Source organism: Protopterus annectens, chromosome 14.part0 (genome assembly GCF_019279795.1).
Source record: "Protopterus annectens isolate FY-2018-M chromosome 14.part0, PAN1.0, whole genome shotgun sequence".
NCBI classification, from domain to species: Eukaryota; Metazoa; Chordata; order Ceratodontiformes; family Protopteridae; genus Protopterus; species Protopterus annectens.
The window spans coordinates 783,872,237-783,896,401 of record NC_056748.1 but is presented as its reverse complement, the minus strand read 5'-3'; the positions used below and the strand labels follow the sequence as shown (position 1 = coordinate 783,896,401).

At 41.8% G+C, this 24,165-nt stretch overlaps 1 protein-coding gene across 1 annotated transcript in view; it reads right to left on the bottom strand.

Moving 5' to 3' along the window:
• The window catches only part of FBXL15 (F-box and leucine rich repeat protein 15), a 192,226-nt gene that overhangs the window by 80,303 nt on the left and 87,758 nt on the right, over positions 1-24,165 (bottom strand). The window lies entirely within an intron of this gene.

Sequence of the window (24,165 nt, the reverse complement as noted above, 5' to 3'; positions counted from 1 at the left end):
CCTGTCCTCCGGCGCTTTAGCGGGAGTTTGAGTCCCGGCCGGAGGAAGGGGGGCAGGAATGGCAGCAACCACAGCCTGTGGTGGAGCCACGGGAGCAGCGGAGGCCGGAGCTGAGTCCGGGGGTAAAAGTCCCGCCAAGACCAGCTTCGACCTCCGCTCTTTCAGTGCCCTGGGGTTGAACGCTGCACAAATGGTACAGCCTGAGGTGAGGTGTTCAACCCCAAGGCACCGAACGCGAGTGTGGCCATCAGCCGGGGAGAGCTTATGGCCACACTCGGTACACTTAGAAAAAATGGCTTTTGGGGCCTCAGCCATACTTAAAGAAAAGTAATGTTACACACACACACACACACACACACACACACACACACAGGCCCCAAAACACAACACACACTCTCTAACGACCAGTGAAGGGAGGGAAAAAACTACTTAAAAGAAAAATATTTTTACTCTACAGGGAACCTAACACTTACACACTGTATATTTTTGTGAAAAAAGAAGAAACTTGACAGAAAATTTAAACTTAACTGCCAATTACTAGTCGAGCTCACAGGAATCCAGCTATCCACAAGCACAGCAAACTAGATCTGAGGTCATGGAGGGTTAGCAGGATATTATGGGTGAGGGGAGGAGCTAGGAGCTCGGATCCATTAGCTTGAAACAAGTTGCCGGCTCGGATCTGATATCGGATCCAAGACCCACAGGTTGCTGACAAATGAACTCCCTACTTCAGATTATTTTGCTTTCCTGGCAGGAATTGAGCTTGTAGATGTATTTTGTAAGTCAAGGCTGTGTTCCACAAAGCCATGGATAGTCTGCAAAGGGGGTAGGAGTGGGTATCCCCCTACTTGTTTATGTACCACATAACTGTGGTGTTGTCCGTCTTTATCAGTAGTTGTCCTGGATGAAGAAAGTCCTTGAAGGCTGTCAGAGCATTCTGTACAGCTAGCATTTTTTTCTGGTTAATATGTAGGTGCATTTGAATTGGGCTCCATTCACCCTGAATGCATCTCCCTGCCAGATGGGCCCCCCAAACATAATCTGATATGTCTGTAGTCAGGGTTTGGGTGGCAGGGAATGGAATGGATGACAATCCCTTGTTTTGGTGACAGATCTCTGCCCACCATAGGAACTCCTGTTGCAGGCAAGGAATGATAGGAATCATTGTTTCCAGGCTGTGACAATGTTGACTCCATAAGCTTTTTAGGTAATTAAATCCTCAGTCATTTTGATCATTTGTTTTTTTAGGCATAGGGGCCTGAACATGTGGCCCAAGCGTCGTTTTTTTAGACATAGAAGTTGGTTTTGACCTTGTTTTTGATGATGTCGTCTGTTTAATATACAAATCTTTAGGCCTGAAAACACCCTCAGAAGCCGGTGCCTGCTCAGTGGCTCTGGACCCATCTAAGGGAGAGACATCCACGGGTTCAATACTTGAAGTGTCTCGCGGCATACCAGACTCCGAATGGGTCTCGGTAGAGGCCTGCGAATCAAAAATAGCGGGCATCAGGGGCTGTGAAAGCGCCTCACTGAGTACCGACGAACCGGCGACTGGCTTAGGAGAAGCTTCTTCATCGGTTTTGGACCTCGACGGTCTGTCTCTGTCTTTTTCTATGCGTTTTTTGTGAAGTCCGGTAATCGGATTGCTAACCAACGACATTTGTAGATAGTTAAATCTTGAGCCAAAATATTCAGAAGCAAAAATGTACCAATGCTTAATAGTGCATTGGTTAAATTTAGCACAAAACCGACAGCAAGACACATTGTGGTCAGGGCCTAGGCAAGGAATACAGTACAAATTAAATCTTTATGAGGTATTTGCTTCCCACAAGAAATACAATTATTAACTTTTACTGACATTGAAAAGGAGTAAGAAAAAGTTTCCCCAATGGGGTACATAGCTTTAGGTTGAAGACTTCGGTTCTGAAACTAGAAAACGAAAATTTCAGGAGTCGGCCAACCAGCACTTGTGAACTGCTTCTGCTCTGGGCACCGCGTGGCAAGAAAGACCGATTAAATTGGTTTCAGCTGCATGTTTTATACCCGCCGACCTGACATCATGAAGAAGAAACAGCAACCGACGCAGGACCTAAGACTGTTATTCAGGCCGACCGAGGGCAACCTGCCAGCAGATTACCCAAATGTAATGACTGCAACAGTGAAACACGAAGAACATCAGAAAAGACAGGTGGAAGTCAGGGTGAATCAGAGAGACTGGCAATGGAAGAGAAACAGAAAGGTGGGTTTAATCAGGATGAAGTTAGGTGTTGTTTTAGGTTGTGTCTGAAATGTGTGGTAGTGTTGTCTTGCTTTAGGATGGGTGGGATGGAGTTCTAGTTCTTAGCAACCCTGTTTGAGTAAAGAGAGTCGTCTGCACTCTTATGAGACATGATTCTGGTCAAGAGACACTTGTTCTGTGAGCAGTGATTTCTAGGAGGGAAGCAATGTTTGAGGATGTTTTGAAGTGATAGGAAGGTGTTGGGTTTGTGTATTATTTTGTGGGCATTAAGCACTTGGGAATAGGTAAGGTAATTAGGTAGTTCAAGCCAGTGTAGGTGCTTCAGTGTTAGTGGTGTGAATGGCTTGATAAGTGGGATGCAAACTTAGCTATTTTACTGTAGCAAACGCCTAGTTTATTTCTAAAGTGGAGTGAAGGTTAGTCAGGATGGGTGCTGCTTAGGGAAGTGAAGTGAGGCAATAACATGTTGCTAAAGAATTCTTAGAGTAGTCAATGTGAAAGGGTTTGTTTCTGTAGAGGAAGCATAACTTTTAGTGAATTTTCTTGATGGCTTGAGTGATATGTTGAATCATATTTTAAGTTATTATCAATTAAGACATCAAAAAGCTTTGTGCTAGAAACTCTTTCAATTGAAGTGTTATTTGCTGATGTGATGCTGAAGGATGGTTTCTGACAGATGTTTGGGTAAAACAGCATTATTTTTTAAGCATTTAAAAGTAGTTGGTAGTCATCTAGCCTGACCTCAACTGAGGAAAAGGAGTCCAGGGACATCTTGTGGAGTAGCGACTTGGTGCAGAGCATATGATCGTGGCATTGTCTGTGGATTGTACTACTGAGGCTTCTTTGGTAGTTTTGTGAAGATTATTAATGAGTATGTTGAATAGTAAATGGCCTCAGATAGATCCCTAAGGTATGCCAATAGAGACAGACAGAAAGGGTGAAGAAATCTTGTTTCCATTTCACAGACTGGAGTCTGTTGGTGAAATATCTTTTGGACCACCTGTAGGAAGAATGGGAAAATCCTAAGGAAAATAGTCTGTGGAGCAGGTTTGGTGTGAAACTGCCAAATGCTTTTACATGTCTAAGAAAAGGTAGAATACTAGTGTTTCTATTAGAGTTTGTGACTTTGATAAAACTGAGAAGAGCAGTAGTGGTGCTGTGATGAATTTGGAAACCACGTTAAGTGTTGGAGAGGAGACTGTTATTATGAAGATGGGAAAGGAGTTGGGAATGAATGCATTTTTTCTAATATTTTGGAGAGTGAAAATAGAATGGCCATAGTTGGTAATCGGAGAGGCTGGTGGATGTTCACCCTTTATGTAGATGTGGGATTTTTTTCCTGCTGGCAGTGATGTAGCTTTCTATAATTGATCAGTTTAGGAGTACAGATACTGGGTATGCTATAGCATCTGCAGTGATTCTGAGATATTCTGATGGCAAGTTGTCAGCAGCTGGTGTGGACTCTTCTTAATTTTAAGAGGTTTTTTTTGATAGTAGAGGTAGATACTGGTTGGAGGGAGAAAGGATTTTGGTGGTGCTTAGTACTGGTTGGGACAGTAAGGCTGGTGGCTAGTTTGTTATTCAGTAGGGAGAAGACAGTGTGTACTAAATGTGTATTGAATTGGGTAGCTATAGGGACCGAGTTAGTGGTAGAAAATGCTGAAGGAGTCAGTTTTGCCTATATATAATAGTCTTTGACTGCATTCCAAAAATGTTAGAGATCTGTTGGTGGTTGTCTTAGAGCTTGGAAAAATATTTGGTTTTGTCAGATCTGAGTTTTGTTTAGAAAGGCTCCTACACTGTCTAAAATATTGTAATTTTGTGGTGTTTTGTCAGTAGATTATTCTTTGCAAACTTTATCTCCGTTTCTCTTGTGAGCCATGGGGTAGGGCTGGATTTGATTTGTTTTGATCTGATTTGAGATAATTCATTTAATATGTTAAGAATGTGTTGTAAAAGTGAGTTATGGTGACATCTAGCTTTAAGTATTGTAGAATATTCCAGTTGTATTTGTTGAGGTAGCTAATGAAGGTGTCATTATTGAAGGAGGGCAGAGTATGCACATTACAGATCATGTTCTCCAGGGCTTATCTGTTCTTTGTGACCCGAGCTGTGGTGTACATGCCAACCCCTGTATTTATTCCTGTGCAAGCGTTTTCCCACCCTGAGTTGGATTCCTGGATGTCCTCCCCCTTACTGCAGGATCGCAACTAAAACAAGAAAAAAAAAAATCTATCTAAACTGAGAGTTCCTATTACCAGACCAGACTGAGTGCATGTTTCATAACCCATTTCTGTATACAGTTGGCCAATGTTTATATGTCAGAAGAGTTTAGTTCTGGGTGATTTGAGGCATGCACACTAACTGGGTTGCTACAGTTTAAGTTCCCCCCCTTACTCATTAACACTAGTGTATATCCATAGAGGCAAATCTGTCCTCCGTTTGGCCTTTCAACTGGCGCTGACTTGTGATTCTCTGGGGTGGCTGATTGGTTTTGTAGTTTAGGATACCTGGTCTTCCTCATGCTTCTGCTGCCTACATTTCTGTACATGTCAATCAACATAAGGCCCCACCCTTGTACAGCATTCGAACCAACGTTATTAATCTCTGTTAGAACTGGGTGCCATTTTCAAATCCTATTTTCCAAAGCTGATCGGTTCCTCGCGACCCCGAGCTCTAGTGTGCCAGCCAAGTAAGTGTATCACTTACATGTTGATCTGCACGCCATGTCATTGTTGTAATAGATAACCATGCACTTGTGTTTGCCTGATTGATAAACAGGCCGAAATTTAACTTATGTAAAGCATTTGTGCAGCACTTCTCTAAACGTGGTTAGTGTACCTAAATGATAATTCAGTACACAGTGTTTACTGCTAGCCTAAGTGATAAACGAGCAGACATTTATCTCATTTAAAGCATCCCTGCAGCATTTTTGTAACCGCTTTTAGTGTGCCTGAGTATTAAGCTAGATGAGTGTAGTGTTTGCTAGCGTGATAAACGAGCAGAAGTTTAATACATTTCAAGCATCTCTGCAGCAGTTCTGTAAAGCTTTTTAGTGTGCCTGTGTGATAAATGAGCACAAAATTCACCTCAGTTATTGCATTTTGTTTGGGACATGATTTTATCTATTTCTCAGTTCTATGGTGTTACTTAGTTTTTGACTTGTGCATTTATACTGCAGTTGTTAATTAATGCTTGAATCTTCAGACTGATTATCAAGTGTTTTTTGTTTCTAAATTTTATTATACTGATCTACTGTTTAGCTACTTGTGCTGACCTACTTTTTCTTACATATTTTATAGTGAAAATAATCTGTTAGCTAATCTGACCTCTGTTATACCATAGCTACACTGTTCCCTTGCAACTCTCACTCCACTTCACCTCAGCATACACTTACTGGTTGTCTTTTTTCCAGGTGTTTAACTACTTGTCTTATCTCTTTCCCTAACTCCCCACTCTGGATTTGTTTTTATTTTATAGCCCCTGTACGTATTCCTGTGCAAGCATTTTCCTACACTAAACTGGATTACTGGATGTCCTCCCCCTTACTGCAGGATTGCGACTAAAACAAGAAGAAAAAAAAAAATCTACCTAAATGGAGAGTTCTTAATACCAGACTGAGTGTATGTTTCACAACCCATTTTTGTATACAGTTGGCCAATGTTTATATGTCAAAAGCGTTTAGTTCTGAGTGATTGAGGTATGCACTCTAACCGGGTTGCTACAGCATAGGTTCCCCCCTTACCCACTAACACTAGTGTATATCCTTAGAGGCAATTCTGTCAACCATTTAGTCTTTCAACCTTCATGCTTTTTTAACTCTTGGCACTCACCTGTGACTCTCTGGGGTGGCTGATTGGTCCGACTCGTGGTTCTACCCGCTTTGCTCGTGTTCACTCCTCTCCCCTACCCTGCCCCCAAATCCCATCCACCCCCACTACTCCCACACTTATACTTCATAGCCACACCTACACCCACCAATTTACCTGTCACCTCACTGTTACATCACCTTACCACTCAACATTTCCTATTCTACCTCTTACTTCCTAACCCCTCACTCTTCTACACTTCCCACTAACCACATCATCCTAAACATTACTACACTATTTCTCTCCCTAAAACTCCCAACCACAATCTCCTCTCATATCACTCTGTTACATTATGTTTCTATCCTTCTTCTAAAATAATACTCTACCTACTATTATCATACTCTCTACAAATATGTCTAGAATACTTACCTATGCTTCACTCCTCCTTCACACATTCCTATTTCTCTTTCTTCTTGCTCAGCATAGAACATTTAATCCTAGTACTTTTCACACTAAACCGACAACTGTCACATCCATTCTATCACCCCACTCAAACTGTCACCAATATATCCTCCAACCTCTTTCCTATACACCCTCTTCTCTTCCACAAACTAAAAATTCTACCCATAACAATCCAGATCTCTCCCACAAAACGCACCTCAATAGACTCAGAAAACAAATTACAACCACCTATCTACACACCCAGATTCTCCACAATTCCACTAAGTGGAGATATCCAACCCAATCTAGGACCCACTTCAGCTAACCTCACTGCTCAACCCAACTCCTTCAAATCCTCAAAGCTAGTCACACTTCACTTCCAAAGCATTTGATATAAAATCACAGACTTTCACACCTGAACATCCCATTACCAACCAGACATTATTGCCGCCACTGAAACCTGGCTCAATCCACTTACAAAAAACTCTGAATTCCTCCCCCCAGGTTTCAACACCCTTAGACTAGATTAGCACCACAAGAAAGGAGGTGAAGTCACACTCCTCTTCCCTAGTTCTTACTGCATAACCTCCTTCTCTAATGCTATTCTGCAGTTCTCCACTGCAGAAATTCTAGTCTCATTTCTAAAAATATAAATAATTTAAAAAAAAAACTATGCAAAGTAGTTTTTTACATTTCCCCAGGCAGCAACATACCCATTCTGGAAGACATCTTTGCCTGGATCTCTAGAACAATCAAGAATGAAACTATTATACTGGGAGATGTAAATATTAATTGGTGTAACATCTGCTCAAAATTTTCCTCCTCTAATATTAAATTACTCCACGTTACCCAATTAATCACATCTCCTACCAGATTCAATAACGGTAACATGGAAGGCCTCCATTCTAGACTGGATACTAGTCAGTGACCCAAACAAAATCTCAGCAGGCACCATCCCAAATACTCTGTGATCATCTCCCAGCTTTTCTCAGTTAGAGCATCTTCTGTGTGGAGGCATGCGTGAATGGGAGTGCCTTCGTTGAAGGATGTGCGTCAGGGCTGGTAACTCAGCATGTAAAAATTCACTATCAAACATTCGCGGACTGGAGTTCCGCTGTGGCGACCCCTAACCGGGATAAGCCGAAAGACACAACAACAACAACAACATCATCTCCCAGCTTTCACACTCAGAACATCCCCCCTTCCAAAAGAACATCACTATAAACAAACACTGAATTTAGATAACTTTGACCCTCAAACATTCATTAACTTACTGAAACATATGAATTGGAAAATCCTAAAAAACATTTAGATAGATGAAGCAGTAAAGTATTTTAATAGCCTATTTCTAAAAACCCTAAATAAACTTGCTCCCCTGTATGAAAAGGATAAAATTTAATTTCGTACCCTTGGCTAACAAAATCAACAAAGCTATTAATGCAAAACTTAATGCAAAACAGAGATAAATTCTTTAAACAATGGCAAAAAAAGACACCCTACAAAACTACAGGCAACTCCGCAACCACGTTAAAAAACAAACCACCAAAGACAAAAAAGAATACTACTCAAAATGTCAGTCCAATAACAGGAATAACCCCAAAAAAATCTGGACAACCATTTCCTCACTTCTACACCCTGGCAAAGAAAGGCTACTCCATTTCCTAATAAAAGTTACCCAGATTTAGCCAATCTCTAACACCCACTTTTATCAACACTATTATCTAACATCACAACCAACTTCACCCATCACCACACAGACTCAAACTCCACTACTACAAGACCTTCATGTTCCTCCCTCCTCTCCAATACCTCTCTCTCACCATTCTCTTGAGTATACTGAAATTTCCAACAATCTTGTATCCTCTTCTCTTTAATCCCATTCTCACTGCCACCATAAAATGATTACTACTCAAACCTGGCTGTAATGTAGTTTTATTGGCCATTTTGGGTCAATTCCATACTCCTTGATCTCTCTCTCTTAAAACCCTGCTGCCTCATGGTTTTGGCATCTTCCCAGGCTTGATAGTTGTTGCTGAAGCACCTACCAAGGGGAGAAAATGCTGAAAGAAGAAAGGTTCATACTAGGCTATCTGCCCTAGGGCATTTACAAGCCTAGCCAGAGTGTGTTTGGCTTTCGCCACCCATTTTAAATGAATTTTGCTATGCCCTTTTTCGAGGTTAGTATACTGTGCCTCTCTCTAACAGTGACACAGAAGTGATACCCGGAGTAAATCTACGATCTCCCATCCACTCATCAAGATTCCTCTTGAAGAGAGTCAATGAGGAACTCTGCCTAACCTGGACTGGGATTTTATTCCAGAGTGAAGGGAGCCTCTGGGTTATGAATCTGTCCCTCCAGCATGTCCTATTTATTTCAGTGCTGAGGTGGGATTTGGATTTTCTGAGATGCAGCATGTCCATTAATTCCGGGTTGGACATGGCTTTATAAGTCAGGCAGAGATCGCCTCTGAGCAGGCGGTATGTCACTGAGTAGAGCTGGAGTTTCTTTAACCGGGCAGCATATGGCATCTGTTTGAGCCCTTTGATCCTCTTGGTGAGGTACTTTTGGGGTCTTTCCAGTTGCTGCAGGTGTCTGGTAAGGTACATCCCAAAAGGGGCATTGTACTCAATTATGGGCCTGATGAGGGATGAGTAAAGAGGCACGATGACCTCCCCTGATCTAGATGTGAATCCCTTCATGATTAGGTGGGCTATATAAAATGTTTTTCTAACCACTTTGGCCACGTGGTTGTCGAATGAGAGATTGCTATCAACTTGGGTCCCCAGGTTCCTAATTACTTCTTCCGTACTTAATGGATTACCATCTATGTGGTAATTTGTGAGCACTTTGTTTTTGCCGAAGGGGATGACTATACACTTTTTGGCGTTTAGCTTGAGGCCATGGCTCTGGCACCAGTTGTCTGTTTCTATGAGGCCCTTTTGTAGGATGCCTGTGTCGGCTGGAGAGTCGATTATGGCACCCAGTTTGCAGTCATCTGCGAACTTGGGTCAGCCACAGTCCTTCCGTGTTGGCCTGTACCTCCGAGAAATATATACCGAACAAGAGAGGTCCCAGGACTGAGCATTGTGGGACGCCACTTGTAACTGGTTTGGAGTCTGACATGGCTCCAGCAATTCTAACCATATGGGTTCTGTCCTTGAGCCAGTTTGCAACCCATCTAGTGACATAGGGGTTTATATTTAAGCTGGTGAGCTTATTTATAATGCCCGAGTGGGGTATTGTATCGAAGGCTTTTGCGAGGTCCAGGTAGGCTGTGTGGAGCACCTTCCCCTCGTCAATGGCCTTGGTGACTGTTTCAAAGAAATCGACCAGGTTTAAGAGGCAGGATCTGCCCTTTACAAAGCCGAACTGGGTAGGATCCAGTGTCTGTAGGTCCCCAATATCTTTATTTATGAGGTCCATGATGATCCTTTCCATAGCTTTGCAGACCAAGCTAGTCAGGCTTATGGGGTGATAGTTTCCAGGATCCGTTGAGGCACCACCTTTGTGGAGAGGGACCACTGTTGTTGTACGCCACTCTTTGGGTACATATCCTGTAAGGCTGAGATTGAACAGTAGTTTTATGTTTGGGTTTAGTTCTTCCTGGAGTTCATGTAGGACGCAGCCCGGGACACTGTCTGGTCCCATTGATGCTGTGTTTTTTGCTTTGGAGAGGGCGGCTCTTACCTGAGCATCTGAGATGTCAGGGGGGCAGCACTCTGCTGAGATAGATATTTGCCCTTTTGGTGGGAAAGGGGGGGAGAAGTTTGCGCTGAACCTGTCAGCTAGGATGTTGGCAGTCTGTGGGTTTGGTGTATTCTTTGTCATTTTGGACTAATTCTGAGCATATCTGGGAATTCCCACCCAGGTTCCTAACATAACTAAAGAAAGCCTAGTGATTATCCTTAGTGTCCTGTGCAATTTTTTCTCTTGAAGCTGGCCTTAGACGATTTTATGAGTGCCCGTAGTTTTTTGCTAATACTGATCAGAGATGCCTTCCCTTTTTGGGATTTTGCTCTATCATGTAGTAGCTTCCTCCTTCCGTTGTATAGTTTGTTTATGGCTGCGGTCCACCAGACAGGATGCCTGCCTTTGGAGGATTGGGTCTTGGTTTTGTTTGGGATTGCATGATCCATGCATTCCTGAAGGTGTTCATAGAATGCATTTATAAAGGATTCTGCGGTCTGGGCCATATTTTCCACAGGCCTGGGGGCTTTGAAGGATTCCTCCTCGGTTTTGAGGAGTGTGAAATTTGTTTTAGAGAAGTTTTTCACTCTGGTTTTCTGGGCAGGGGCTGGGGTCGGGATGTGAATATCTAGTGAGATTAGTTTATGATCTGATCTTACCAGTGAGGGATATACTTCTGGTCTGGAGCATAGAGTCCCCATGTTGGTGATGATCAGGTCCAGTATGTTTTCCCCTCTTGTGGGAGTGGTAACAAGTTGTTCCATAGCATTTGAGTTTATAAATTCTAGGAAACTTTGGGCTAGGGTGTTGGAGCTAGAGTAATGCTCCCAGTCTATGTTTGGGTAGTTGAAGTCGCCCAGTATAATGGTGTTTGGAGAGACCTTCATATTTTCCAGTGTTCTCAGGAAGGCCGAGTGGGGTTCCTGGGTTTGGGAGAGTGGTCTGTAGCAGGCTATAAACTGGAAGGCAGTTTTACCCACTGTTAGTTGCACATGGATAGTCTCTGATGCTTCGTGCTGTGCCACCAACCTGGAGGTGTGGTTATCTTTGATGAATATTGATTCTCCCCCTCCTTTTGTGGTTCGATCCAAGTTTTGGGGCCGAAAAACATGGCATGAGGTATAACCTGGTAGTGCTGGGGTGCTCTCGGAAGCCTTGAACCAGGTTTCTGTTACTGCACAGATATCAATGTTCTCCATGCTAAGGAGAGTTTCGAGTGCGTGCATCTTGAGGTTTAGACTTCTGGCATTGAGTTGCATTACTCTTTGTTTCTTATCCCTTGTGATACCTATGGAGGTGGGTTTGTCTTTTGAGCCTTGCCTAAAAAAGGCACTATGGGGGTAGCAAGAGCCTTTGCCAATATCCGAAAGCCCAGGGGTGACAGGTGCAAGCCGTCCCTAACGAAGCATCGTGGCTTGTCGAGCATGTCATCCCAGGCTGACAGACATTGGATCCTCTTTGAATGACACCAATACTTAAGCCAACTGTTGAAATTGATCATCTTGTCTTCATATTGTGGCATCATTCTTGGTGAGGGTAAGATGCTACTCAAGGTCAGGGTCATACCGGCCTGGGCTACATGCTCAGAGAGCTCCTCTATGTCTCTTTTCATGTAGTCCAGTGAGGTATGTCTCAGGTCATTCACATCAGCATGGACAATGACTGAGTCATATTTGTACTTGCCTTGGAGTGACCTGAGTGCTTGTGTTATGTGGCGGATCCTAGCGCCCGACAGGCAGCTCACCGTGACCTTCTCCTTGTTCAGCCTGGTGAGTGGGAGGTCAGTGTGCCTGACGATAGAGTCACCTATTACAACTGCCTACAAGCTGTAGTTTTATTGGCCATTCTGGGTCAATTCCAAACTCCTTGATCTCTCTCTCTTAAAAAAGGAGCCACTTTTGAGATTTTAAGTATTTTCTTCTGATTTTTTGTTTAAAATTACTGCTTTGCCACCTACTTTTCGGCGGTTTCAGGCTTGCTAAAGTTGATATCTGTATTAGAAACAGTATTTAGAACACATCTAGAGCCTGTTTACTGCATTTCCTGTGTTGCACTCAATTTAAAATCAGTTTTCTTAAAACTGCATTTTACCTGACTCTGGCCTAGCACTCAAATGTGGAGTCATTTATTGCACTGTTCTGACTATTTTGCTACTTGTGTATCTCTGCTACCTTTAAACTAAAACAAAAAAAAAAAAAAATCTTGCTCTTTTCCCACTTTCTGAAATTTAAGAAAGTTCAGTTACAGATTTGCTGTTCTGAACTGTTTGTAAGTTTCTTGGAGGCCAGTGCTTGCTTGGGCTAAAGGGAAGTGGCTGTGTTCACCAGTGGCAGTGGTTAACACTGAGCAGCCTGCCTGTCCCTGTAGGAGTGGTTACTGCCTAGTAGCTGTAGTTTTATTGGCCATTTTGGGTCAAGTCCAAACTCCTTGATCTCTCTCTTTTAAAACCCTGCAACTCTCTTTTTGCGCGGTCTTGCGCACAGAGCAGGGTCGGGCAGCGCCGCTTAAACAGGTTTAAACTATTCCCGGCTCCACAAAGTCTGCTGTTCACTTTTTCCCTTAGAACTGCTCTAAATCTCAAAATAAGCACTCTATTTTCATTCTAAAGCCCTGCACTTGCTCGTACAAGTAACCTCATAGGTAAACACTAATAAACTTAAGCACTACATCCTCTTTTACTCCTTTTAAGCACTTGCTCCCTATTGGTTCTTTCTAATCAGTCAATAAGTAGTTCCCTATATTATTCAGGCATGTCCAAAGGTCAGTTTCGGGTTTACTCCCCAGTCTAGCTGGTGAATATGGGAATCTTGAGGCAATGTTACAACTGCCTTATGTATACAGACCACCCTCTCCTCCTCCCAACAAGCTCAAAATATGTGAGAGATGCAACTATATAGCCAAACTGGAGGCTAAGCTCTCTCAACCCAGTACTGGCACAGCCTGTCAGGAGGAGAAGGTAACCACACACACCACAAATCCAGTCTCACATAGACCTATCGCATCTGCAAACCAAACACAAACACACAAAACACACAAAAACATACTCGGAGGCTCTAAATAAAAATCTGCCTAAGCAGCAGAGACCTCCAAAGCAGACATCCAAGCAACCCCTACCACGAAACAATACCCACATAGCACATAGCTCACAAAGTCAGTGTGCCACACAGTCACAACCCTTAAGGCTAAACAACACACCTAATACACTTGTAATAGGTGTCTATTGTTAGCCACACTGACGTCCCACTCACCAGGCTGAACAAGGAGAAGGTCACTGTAAGCTGCCTGTCGGGTGCCAGGATCCGCCGCATAACTCAAGCACTCCGGTCACTCCAAAGCAAGTACAAATATGACTCAGTCATTGTCCATGCTGGTGTGAATGACCTGAGATGTACCTCCCTGGACTACATGAAAAAAGACAGAGGAGCTCTTTGATCATGTAGCCCAGGCTGGTATGATCCTAACCTTGAGTAGCATCTTACCCACACCAAGAATGATGCCACAGTATAAAGACAAAATGATCAATTTTAACAACTGGCTAAAGTATTGGTGTCATTCAAAGGGGATCCAGTGTCTGTCAGCCTGGGAGGATATGCTCGACAAGCCAAGTTGCTTCGCTAGGGATGGCTTGCACCTGTCACCCCTGGGTTTTCGAATACTGGCAAAGGCTCTTGCCTCCCCCATAGTGCCTTTTTTAGGCAAGGTTCAAAAGACAAACCCACATCCATAGACAACACAAAGAAAAAAAAACTAAGGGTAATGCTGCTCAACGCCAGAAGTCTAAACCTCAAGATGCATGCACTAGAGACTCTCCTCAGTATGGAGAATATCGATATCTGTGCAGTAACAGAAACCTGGTTCAAGGCTCCCGAGAACACCCCAGCACTAACAGGTTATACTTCATACCATGCTTTCCGGCCCCAAAACTCGGACCAAACCACAAAAGGAGGGGGAGTATCCATATTTCAAAAAGATACCCACACCTCCAGGTTAGTGGCACTGCGCGAAGCATAGGAGACCATCCATGTGCAACTAACAGTGGGCAAAACTGCCTTTCAGTTTGTAGCCTGCTACAGACCACCCTCCCAAACACAGGAACCTCACTTGGCTTTCCTGAGAACACTGGAGAATATGAAGGTCTCTCCAAACACCATTATACTGGGTGACTTCAACTACCCAAACATTGATTGGGAAAACTACTCAAGCCCAAACACCCTCGCCCAACGGTTCCTAGAATTTATAAACTCAAATGCTATGGAATAACTGGTCACCACTCCCACAAGAGGGGAAAACATATTGGATCTGGTTATCACCAACATGGGGGTCTCTATGTTCCACACCAGAGGCATACCCCTCATTGATAAGATCAGACCATAAACTAATCTCACTGGACATCCATATTCCGTCCCCACCCCTAGCCAAGGAAACCACGGTGAAGAACTTCTCAAAAGCAAACTTCACACTTCGTAAAACCGAGGTGGAATCCTTCAAATTCCCTGGGCCAGTGGAAAATATGGCCCAAACCGCAGAATCCTTTACAAAAGCATTCTATGGACACCTACAGGAATGCATGGAGCATGCTATCCCAAATAAAACCAAGACTCACTCCTCCAAAGGCAGGAGACCTGTCTGGTGGACCCCGGCCATAAATAAGCTATACAACAGAAGGAGAAAGCTACTACATGATCGAGCAAAATCCCAAAAAGGGAAGGTGTCTCTGATCAGTACTAGCAAGAAACTACGATCCCTCATAAAATCATCTAAGGCCAGCTTCGAAAGAAAAATTGCACAAGACACTAAAGATAATCACAAAGCCTTGTTTACTTATGTCAGAAACCTGGGAGGCAACTCCCAGATATGCTCAGAGTTAGTGCAAAATGACAAAAAATACACTGAACCCACAGACATTGCCAACATCCTGGCAGAAAGGTTCACTGCAAACGTCCCCCCCCTTCCCCCCCAAAAGAGCAAATGTCTATCCCAACAGAGAGTGTAGCCTTCCTGAGATCACAGATGCACAGGTGAGAGCTGCCCTCTCCAAAGCAAAAAACACAGCATCAATGGGACCAGACAGTGTCCCGGGCTGCATCTTACACGAGCTCCAAGAAGAACTAAACCCTCATATAAAGTCACTGTTCAATCTCAGCCTTACTACAGGATATGTACCCAAGGAATGGCGTACAGCAACAGTGGTCCCACTCCACAAAGGTGGTGCCACAACAGACCCAGGAAACTATCGCCCTATAAGCCTGACTAACCTGGTCTGCAAAGCTATGGAGCGTATCATCATGGAAATCATAAACAAAGACATTGGGAACCTCCAGACACTGGATCCTACCCAATTCGGCTTTGTTAAGGGCAGATCTTGCCTCTTGAACCTGGTCGACTTCTTTGAAACAGTTACCAAAGCCATAGATGAAGGGAAGGTAGTCCACACAGCCTACCTGGACCTCGCAAAAGCCTTCGACACAATACCCCACTCGGGCATCATAAATAAGCTCACCAGCTTAAATATCAACCCCTATGTCATAAGATGGGTTGCAAACTGGCTCAGGGATAGAACCCACATGGTCAGAATAGCAGGTGCCATGTCAGACTCTAAACCAGTTACAAGTGGCGTCCCACAAGGCTCAGTCCTGGGACCTCTCTTGTTCTGTATATATTTCTCAGAGGTACAGGCTAACACGGGTGGACTATGGCTGACCAAGTTCGCAGATGACTGCAAACTGGGTGCCGTAATCGACTCTCTGGCTGACACAAGCATCCTCCAAAAGGGTCTCACAGAGATGGATAACTGGTGCCAGAGCCATGGCCAAAAGCTAAATGCCAAAAAGTGCATAGTCATTCCCTTTGGGAAAAACAAAGTGGTCACAAATTACCACATAGGTGGTAATCCATTAAGTATGGAAGAAGTAATTAGAGACTTGTGGACCCAAGTAGATAGCAATCTCTCCTTTGACAATCAAGTTGCCAAAGTGGTTAGAAAGACCTTCTATATAGCCCACCTTATCATGAAAGGATTCACATCTAGATCAAGAGAGGTCATTGTGCCCCTCTACTCATCACTTATCAGGCCCATAACTGAATACAATGCCCCATTTGGGATGTACTTTACCAGACACCTGCATCAACTGGAAAGACCCCAAAAGTACCTCACCAAGAGGATCAAGAGACTCAAACAGATGCCCTATGCAGCTCGGCTAAAGAAACTCCAGCTCTACTCAGTTGCATACCGCCTACTCAGAGGCGATCTGTGTCTGACGTACAAAGCCATGTCCAACCCAGAATTAATGGACATGCTTCACCTCAGGAAATCCAAATCTCTTAGAGCTACACGCTCCAGGGACTTGAACCTCAGCACAGAAATAAATAGGACATGCTGGAGTGACAGATTCATATCCCAGAGGCTCCCCTCACTCTGGAACAAAATCCCAATCCATGTTAGGCAGAGCCCCTCACTGACCCTCTTCAAGAGAAATCTTGACGAGTGGATGGGAGATTGTAAGTTTACCCCTGGGATCTCTTCTGTGTCCCTGCTTGACAGAGGTACAGTAAACTAACTTTAAAAGGGCTACCTTCTGTGACCTACTATACAGAGGCACAGTCAACTAATCTAAAAGGGTGGCGAAAGCCAAACACACCCTGGCTAGGCTTATAAATGCCCTAGGGCAGATAGCCTAGTATCAACCTATGAACCTATGAAGATGATTTGCCCACTGAATACTTTAGACTAGCAGCTGATGCATTTGCTTACCCCATTAGCATTCTTATAAACAGATCCATCCTTGAATCTTACATCCCAAAAAACAGGAAAATGACATTTATTTTAGCCCTCCACAAAGGTGGTAACCCCACAGATCTCTTCAATTACCATCTTTTGCTATTCTTTCCCCTATCTCTAAGATTCTTGAAAAATGCATACAAATTCAACTTCTTGACTTTCACGCCAACAATCAAATTCTTTCACCTACACAACATGGCTTCAGACCAGGTCATAGCACAATGCCTGCCTTAATTTCTTTCATGGACATAATCAACAGGGCTAGGGACTCTGGTAAATTTATGTCGTCCACATTCTTAGACCTTTCAAAAGCCTTTAATACAGTTTCACATACTCTTCTTCTAAATAGACTCTCACATACTGGACTGTCCTCCTCTTCACTTAATTGGTTCACAAGCCATCTAAAAAGCACCAAGCAGTCAGATGGAATTCCTCCCTCTCTTCTTATCTCCCTAACCCTAGCGGTGTTCCCCAGGGGTGTATACTGGGGCCCCTACTACTCAGCATCTTCATCAATAATTTACACATCACTCACCCATGGCTCTTTTATTCAATATGCAGATGTTTTGTTTCAACTATCATTTGCTCTGCTAAATCCATTCCCAAGCTCCAACATATTACTCAAGTTGCATTCTCCTCCTTTGAAAATTGGCTTACCAAAAAACATTTGTTACGCAGTCCTAACATAACCAAGCTACTTGTTTTTACCCCTTAGAAAAATACCCTCTTAAAGACCAACTTTCTATACTCTTCCACAACAAAACACCAACTGAACTAGTCTCTCATACTACATTACTAGAGGTTATAATAGATGAACACCTAAATTTTGATCTATATATTCAACACAACATTAAAAAACTCACGAAAAACTGGGCTTGCTGTATAGGCACAAACATTTCCTTAGCACTAATAGTAAAAAGATGCTTGCTAACACTTCTCTACTACTGTCTCTAACCTACAGTGCTCCATTACAAACCAACTTACTCTCTACCCTAAAATCAAAACTAGAAATTTGTTACAACAAAATAGCTGGATTTGTTACTAATGCCTCTTACTCTATTCACCACTGTACAGCATTGCACTCTCTTAACTGGCTCGAACTACCACACTCTCTCCTACATACAATCAACTACAGTACAAACAATTGTATATTAACCCTCAGTATGTCCTTCCTCTCCTCACTATTCAGCAGCTACCTTCCCAAAAGATCAGATCTGAAAACCAACATCTTCTACAGATTCACTTGGAAGCATGCCTTTACGATAAAGTAGTACCCAGAGGACTTTGTATTCTCAACATGCCCACCTAGGGAGCTACACATCCTGAACTGCTTCAGATGTGGCAAGCATTTAATATTCAATTGGGCATGGACTACATATGACTAAGAGATTTTTTCATCCTATACAGAATGCTTTATTGAAGGATATTAATGGCTTACAAAGTGAGATACACAGTAAGTTCTCTGTTGAGATTGTTATTACTAGTCCTGATGAGTTGTTTGAACAGATCATTAACTTTGATAAGAGGCTTCAGGCTACTACACTTAAAAAGTTAGAGAGACATAACTGACTTTAAGAAAGGTCATGCTTTTTCGTGGCTTAAGGATAAAAGGAAGACTATATCCACTCATGGCAATGAGGGACCGGTAGATGATACGTCTAATAAATCTGATATTGCTGCACCTTCTTCATTGCCCTCAGTTACTGGAAATGTAGCTGTGAATACACCAGATGTGGTAGCAAGTATGTCTAATACTCCTTCTACGATAACTACCCCCCTTTTTCCCTACCCAAGCCTCTTCCTATAGCTATGGATCACAGACCAAGGAGATCCCGGAGTCAGTCGAAGAAAGGGCATGTTCATTACAAATAACAGTCAATGGCTTGGTGTTTAATATTTTATCTATTGTACTTACACCAAAAAAGAACAAGGTTTTGAGTAGAGGACTATCTTTTGTTCCAGTGCAGAAATTCAATTTGATACAAGTGCTCACTGATCTTAGGCTGTTCACTAGGAATTTGTCTCTTTCTTTGATGTTTCCAGAACCACCTGGAGCAGCACGAAATTTCAGTATACCTAGTACATTTATTTCTGAGAAACATCCTATTATTAAAGCATTTACTGCTATATGTGATGAGCAGATTAGATCGGCATTGACTGATAAACATGTCTGTTCTTTTTATAATTTGACAGCGGCTGAAAGTGCCGCTTTATATGATCTGAAAAGACTTAATTCTATTGAGATTCAGCCAGCTGATAAAGGAGGTGGGATTGTGGTAATGGATAAGGATCTTTATCTTACCACTATGGAACAGCTCTACATTTCAGCTCATCTCCAGGCCTCAAATGACAGCAATTATTGATAGAGTTTCAGTTTTGCTTTTTGATTTATTGCTAATAGGCATGAGTACTGAAGACTTGCATAAATATGTTTTGGTTGAACATCCTGTTATTCTGATATTATATGGACTTTCTAAGGTTCATAAAAATATGAGTAGACCTCCTATGCATCCAATATTGTCTACTAAAGGTTGAACCACTGAGCCTTTGTCTATTTATATAGAGAAAATGCTTCCACCAGTGTTACATAATGTGGGGTCTGTTTTAAAAGACCCTAAAGACTTTTTAACTGACCTATATCAGAGTGTACATCATATACCAGTTGATCAAGAGCTTTTATTTGCTACTTTAGATGTTACTTCCCTGTTTACAGTGATCCGTAACAATGTTGATGTCGATTATGTGAGGTCATTTCTACAAGACTATGCTGTTTTTCCAACTATGAAGACAGAAATGATTTGCATGCTTTTAGAACTGGTGTTGGAAAATAATGTGTTTGTGTTTGGTGAGCAGTATTGCCTACACAGGGTTGGCATGGCTATGGGCACTGCATGAGCGAATAGCTACACCAATCTTGTACTTGCTTACTGAGAACACAATCAAATACTTGGTAATAATGCTTTTTCTCAATATATCATCCACTACAAATGGTTTGTGGATGACATTTTTTTTTGTTACAGAGTGGTACAGTAGGAATATTTAATAAATTTGTTGCATACGTTCAGAATACTCCAGAGTTTCTGAAATTTAGTATTAGAACCTCCCATACATCGATAGACTTTTTAGATATCACTGTGAGTAGGGATGCTCTGGGTAGTTTTAAGACAGAACTATATAGAAAGCCCTGTAAAAAGAATTCTCTTCTACATAAAAGTAGTATGCACCCGAGGCACATTCCTAGGAATGTGCTCAGAGTACAATTCCTTAGTACCATGCATCTACATACAGATGATGAATCCTTACATCAAGTATTTGAAGGCCTAAAAGATGAATTTCTGCAAACAGGTTATTCTCCAGAAGAGATAGATTCTTGTATTCTGATAGTTACATCAGAGAGGGATAGTAAGGCTAGTTTGTATGTTTCAGATACGGTACAACACACAAGGAGAGAGGCTCAAGAATATCTCAGTAATAGAGAAGTGAGACGTTTGTTTACGTATTTGAACGATATTAATCTTGTTTGCGATATAGTGAGGAAAAACTGGGGGATTTTACATTGTTGTCCTGAACTCAAAGAACTTGTAGGGGATATACGCAAGCTCTGTTTCCACAATAATCTATCCTTCAAGAGGCAGCTCTGCTATAAAAATTCTGGCAAAGCAGTTGATTGACGACTCTGTTTCTCATCATAACAGCACCTTCCCTTTTAGGAAGTGTAAAGCCTACCAATATATTTATTCTAAACATTTCTTTGAGCAACCGACTTTACATCATACTATTGATTGTTCATTCTACGTAAATTGTGGAACAATGAACTTAATTTACTATGCATTTTGTGAATTTTGTTACACTTTTTATATTGGAAAAAACAACAGATGCTTTAAAGACAGGATCCTTAAGCATCTGAATGATATTAAGCATAGCAAGACTAGTAATGCTTTTGCTTCACATGTACTTGTTTCCGACCAGCAGCATAAATTCAAATTCTTTGTTTAAGAAATTATTCAGCAAGATCTAAGAGGGGACGACCTTAGGAATAAGACGGACTTGAAGGAACAGAATTGGATCCTTGCACTGCAGTCTTATAAAGTACCGGGATTAAATGATATGGTATCTTTTAAACCAGCACTGAAAGCATCATCTTTGTATCAATAGCCAGTATTGACTGCCATAAAGATATTTGATATTATTGTGTTAGAGTTCATTTATAATTATTATTATTCATAATGGTATTCTGCTGTTTTTATATACCTTAAATAACTCGTAGTTGCATGATTTTAAATGTTAAAACATTTTTGGACCTGTATGTGCGATCTGTGTGTGTTTTCTATTTAGTTATTCTGCAACATTAGATCTTTGAAAGGTGCTACTTGATTGTACACAACTAGGTTACAATGATGACGTCAATGGGAGATGACACCCTTTTGCATTACATCGCTGTTGGATAAACTACTTGGGTTGTATTTTTTCTGCAGTTTTGCGGTTCAGAACTTCACGAACTTTTGAATACAGCTTTTTAATGAAATATTTGAGGAACTGTGGAAGCTACATATCGTGATGTAAGCAACTTGTTTTTAGTATTTATGATGAGCTTCACGGACTTTGCGAATACAGCCTTTTAACGGCAATATTTGAGGAGCTGTTGAAGCTGCATACTATTGTGATGCAAGAATTCAGTTTTAGTATTTATTTATGATGAGTAATGACTGCTGTGTTTATTTTTAATTGATTTATGTTTGAAGGGGTGGGGTTAATGATTCATGGTTTAAATAGCTAGATGTGCATTCTGGTAGTTAGGTCTGATGAAGCAATTTAATTACTGTGAAAGCGCTTACCTTTGTTTAACATAAAATTTTTTTATTTTAGCCTGGTGATGTTTATTTTTGCTACCCTGCTGGTGCTGTGTTAGTTGCTGGATTTTCTTTTTGATCTTCTACAGATTTACAAACCAAACCTACCGTCAGTCCAACTTCTATACTCTAATTCTGTAGCCAGAATTTGGAACACTTGTTCTGTAAGTTAGAACCAACCCTAACCTTGCATGCTTTAAAACTTCCAGACATAACTAATTCTATTTGGAGCTGTAACTGCTCTACACTGCCTTCCTTTAAGTCCTGACCTCTGCTACTTCCTTAGCTCCTCTCACACCCTTTACCTGCTATTCAGTTGCTTCTAATTGTACCATATTCCTGACTATCTTATTCCTCAACTCCACTGCACACTGATTTTTATCTGTGTTTACTGTTTGGAGTGCTTAATTCTCGGTTATCTCTACCTCTATTTAAAAGCACTTGTTAATATCCAGACACTAATGCATCATGTTAATTTTCCAAGTTGATTATTGTTCATATGTATAAGCTTTGTATGTATGTATACACAATTGTATGTAAACTGAACCTCTAGAAGCTAATTTGCCTGTACAATTTATTTTAATTGTTCAAGATTGTAACATGTACTTGGAGCTTTTCTCTCCAGGCCTCCACTGAAAATGGCCTTTTACAGCCCAGTGGACTATCCCAGTAATCAAATGCCAATAAATAAACAAACAAATGTGCTTACGTGCATGATTAGATTGTCTGACGGCAAAGGTTGGTAGATGCACATGTACTCATGTCCTTTAGCAACAAGTACCAGTATGACTCTGTCATACTGCATGCCAAATGTCAATGCCTTCAGGTGTACTTCTCTGGACTCTAAAAAGAGAAACATGATGGAACTCTCTATAAGTCCAAGGCAGGTATGAGCCTAGCACTGGGCAGCATTCTACCTTCGCCAAGGACAATGCCAGGATATGAGCAAAAACTAACTGGCTTAGTTTTTGGCATCATTCAAAGGGGGTCCAATAGTTGTCAGAAAGCACTCCAGCTGTGCAGTGCTATAATGCCTTCCACACATTTAAACCAACTACTGCACAGAAGGGAAAAAAAAGATGGAGGTGTCTAAATCTACATCCAGAAGAGACTCACATCAAGGCTGGTAAAGCAGCATGATGTATTAGAGCTTCTTCATGTCCAAATAACCATCAGAAAGGTCCCGTTACTCCCATACTATATATTAGCTAGTTACAGAACTCCCTCTATGACAAAAGAAAGCCACAACACTTATCTACAGGAACTAGAATCACTCAGTATTAATCCAAATACCCTCTTCCTAGGTGATCTAAACTTTCCAACCACAGACTGGAAAACCTATACCACCACTAGTGCACAAGCACAGAGCTTCCTGGACTTTGTCAATACAAATGCCCTGGAGCATTTAGTCAGATTACCCACTAGGGGGAAGAACATCTTGGATCTGGTCCTTACTATCATGGGAACACCTTGCACCATCCCTTACATATCTTCGTTACTTGTTAGGACTGACCATAAAGCAGTCTCCTTCGAAATAAACTGAAACCAGAGATCCCTTCCACCCAAGGTACCTTTACAAATTTCTTTAAGATAAACTACCTACTCCCAAGTGATATGTTGGCAAGTTTCAAATCCCCACCAAAAGCAGTTAACCTCAATGAATACACAGAAATGTACACTACCACACTATAACAGCATGCAAACATTTGCACAGATGCAGCTGTACTCCACAGCAACAAGTGAAGGGTAAACTCCAAAAACAAACCCACATGATGGAACTATAATATCAACATGCTTTATAATAAAAGGAAAACAATTTTGTTGAAAACTAAGAGCAATTCCAGAATGTTAGAGCCCTTATCAGTGATATAAGCAAACTCAGGAGCTTAATAAAATCCACCCATGCCAAGTTTGAGGCTAAAATACCTACCCAGCCAAAGGCAATCACAAGGCATTTTTAGTCATATTTGTAATCACAAAATCACAACACAGCTATGTGCTGAGCTGATTGTGAATGATGTTATCTGTGCTGAGGCTGGAGATATAGCAAACCTACTGGCAAATAAATTTAGCTCAATTTTACCCCTTCTCCCCCTCTATCTGCCCCTGAAGATATACATGAAAATGGCTCACCTCCACTTATCACACAAGACCAAGTCCTAAAAGTGGTATCAAAAGCTAAAATACTGCATCAATGGGTCCTGACAATTTCCCTGGATGCATCTTAAATAGCATGAATCACAATTTAGCCACAACCCCAACACTGTTCAGTCTCAGCCTCCATACAGGTTTTTGTTCAAAGTACATGGAGAACAGCTACGGTCATTCCCCTGGCCTTCCACAGACCCAGGCAATTACAG